The sequence below is a fragment of the Hordeum vulgare genome, chromosome 3H (assembly GCF_904849725.1).
Source record: "Hordeum vulgare subsp. vulgare chromosome 3H, MorexV3_pseudomolecules_assembly, whole genome shotgun sequence".
In the NCBI taxonomy this organism is placed as follows: Eukaryota; Viridiplantae; Streptophyta; class Magnoliopsida; order Poales; family Poaceae; genus Hordeum; species Hordeum vulgare.
In genome coordinates, this window is record NC_058520.1 from 502,727,183 (window position 1) to 502,730,234 (window position 3,052).

Below are 3,052 nucleotides of genomic sequence, written 5' to 3' on the forward strand. Positions count from 1 at the left end.
TGACCCTTGAAGAGGTTCTCGAAGGACCACTCAAGTTGCTCTCGTTGCTATCTCCTTCATCAAGCATCACCCATCAAAAAAGACTGGGTCAAGCATAATATTACAAATGGGCCCACCAAACCTAGCAGCCCAAAACAACAGCTTGTTCAGTTCGGCCCAGAAGTAGGCCCATAGTGGAAGAAGAAATGGATTCATCGCACCGATTTTGTGCAAGCACATCGCACCCTCGGCCATTTCCAGCAGTTCCCCACCCAACCCACATCAAGAGCAATGGCGGCGGAGCAGAAGCAAGAGATGGAAGCGGGAGCGGCGGTGGGAGAGAAGGGACCGGCGACCGCGGACAAGGCGGTCGGGAAGACGGGAATGACGGAGGAGGAGAAGGGAGTCGCGTCCGCGGACAAGGAGAAGGAAGAGAAGGGAGCGACGGACGGGAATGAGGAAGAGGGGGAGGAGGAGGAGGAGGAGGAGGAGGAGGAGGAGGAGGAGAGAGCCACGGCGGAGCAAAAGGGAGAAGATCAATCGGCATCGGCGAAGAGGGGGCATAAGAAGAAGGCCGAAGCAGAGGAGGCGGAAGGGATGTTCACATGGTTCTCTGAAATTGCATTATCTGAGAAGGGGACGGCGGCGGCGGCGGAGGGGGCAAGAAGGGAGCGACGAAGGTTTAGGAAGACAAAGGGACAACGGCTGGAGGAGAATGGAGCGAGGGTAGTGGCGTCGGAAGTGGTGGCCGGCAAAAAAGAGATCTTTTTCTTCAAAGCCAGTGCTGTCATCACCTTGGAGAGCTCGGATGGGATGCTGTTCATGGTGTCGGAGGAGGCAGCGCAGCTGTCCGTGCTCCTCGCCGACATGATCGGCGAGGGATGCGCCGGAGGCATCATCCAGCTACCCAATGTGGACGCCAGGGCCCTCGCCACGGTGATCAAGTACTGCAACAAGCACGCCGACGCCGTCCTCAACCACGGCGCTGATGAGGGTAGCGGCAGCGGCAACTCCGAGGCATCCGAGGAGGCGCTCAAGGAGTGGGACCGCAAGCTCGTCGGCGGCCTCAGCCAGGACGCCCTCTGCGACCTTATCAGCGCCGCTAACTTCCTCCAAATCAAGGGGCTCGTCGACGCTGCCTGCCAGAAGGTCGCCATCGTGGACATGATCAATTGCAAGACGCCAGGGCAGATGCAACAGATAGAGACGGAAGACATGTGCACATGGTTCTCTGGACTTGCATTTTCTGAGAACCAATGGTGAACGGCCGGAGAAGAAGGGGGCGATGGCAGAGGAGACAGAGGAGGTTGCTGGCGAAAACGACACATTTTTCTTCAGGGCCAGCGGAAAAATCATCACCTTAAAGAGCTGGGATGGGATGCTGTTCAAGGTGTCGGAGGCGGCGGCTCGGCTGTCCGTGCTCCTCGCCGACATGATCGACCAGGGCTGCGCCGGAGGAATCATCCAGCTACCCAACGTGGACGCCAGGGCCCTCGCCACGGTGATCGAGTACTGTAACAAGCACGCCGCCTCTGCCTCTGGCAACAGCCGCGTCGATGAGGGCAGCAGCAGCTGCCACTCCGAGGCATCCGGGGAGGCGCTGATGTAGTGGGACCGCAAGCTCGTCGGCGGCCTCAGCCAGGACGCCCTCTACGACCTCATCATGGCCGCCAACTTCCTGGACATCAAGGGGCTCCTCGACGCTGCCTGCAAGAAGGTCGCCGACATGATCAAGGGCAAGAGCGTGGAGCAGACGCGCAAGATGTTCGGCATCACCAGCGACTTCACGGAGGAGGAGGAGGAACTGCGCCAAGAGAGTCCATGGGCCTTCGAAGAGTAGGAACCCATTTCCATTTCTGCGCTAACATCCCAGTATCTCACGGTGGTTCTGTTCTGCCTCCTTTATCACTAATATCTCACGGAGTATTTGTCAAAGATTATGGGAGTAAGGTCAACTTGATTTGTCTTCCATTCTGCCGAAGAAGATCGGGATCAAATTTGTGTTTAAAGCTTTCAACTGCATGCTTCAACTGGATGAATGAGTTAACCAGACATTTCTCACCAACCCCTTGAATTGCTGAATCTCTGTTGAATTTCTTCAGCTACTCCTGATCGAATGTGTTCTGGATAGTACCTACTACTCTTGATCTGCTTGGCTGAATTTGATAGTTTCCTCGAAATGCATGTTATGCCCTCCCCATTTTCTTGCAACTGACAATACCATGATTGCTCAGCTTCTGCAGTTCTTCTTGTATGAAGTTGCAGTGAGTATTTGAAATGTCTCAAGTGAATGGAACATCCTGATGTGTATGTCACTGATTAATACCATGAGTTGCTCTCTGCCTCTCTTGGGCTATGCTTTGATTCAGCATCAAGGGTTTTATTTCCCTAGTACTCTGGATGAGCTGGCATGAGCGAATAGCATATACTCCCTCCGCTCCAAAATAAGTGTCTTAAATTTAGCACTCCCTCCATAAACAAATATAAGAGCGTTTAGATCACTATCTAAACGTTCTTATATTTGTTTACGGAGGAAGTACTAAATTAGTACAAATTTAATACTAAAGCAGCTACACTTATCTTGAGACGGAGGGAGTACTATCCTGATCCATGCAATTGGTGGTATGAAGGGAGTTTCTTATCCCACATTGGATTGTGTGTTTTGTTTGACAAGATTCAGAGAAACAATATAGGTCGCTCAACGCTAGTAGTATTCCATCGGGTACTAATTTTGGCATGTGGCTCATACGTCTCAGTTTTACCAAACTATCCCTCTGAAACTAACCTTATCAGTCAATTGGCGTCATGCATGTAAGGGATAAGGATCTTGTCTTGTTCTTATGTTTGAGTATGATTCAACTCATACTATGCTTGGTTTCCAGTATGATCTTGTTATTTTCTTTCTTCTGTATTTTGACGTTTCTTTTCTTTTAGAAATTTGAGAATTGCACCTTCTAGTATTAAGCTGTGTGCGTGTATCATTTGCGATGAGTAAACTGTCACCCAAATGGTAAAGAAATTAATAATACCTCGTACTGATGATGCTACTATCATTTCTTCCTAGTACAAGTGC

The 3,052-nt window shown here is 51.1% G+C and overlaps 1 pseudogene; it reads left to right on the forward strand.

The window, feature by feature from the left end:
* The first annotated feature begins 270 nt into the window (after window positions 1-270).
* LOC123440305 lies at window positions 271-2,294 on the forward strand (annotated as a pseudogene).
* The last annotated feature ends 758 nt before the right edge of the window (window positions 2,295-3,052 follow it).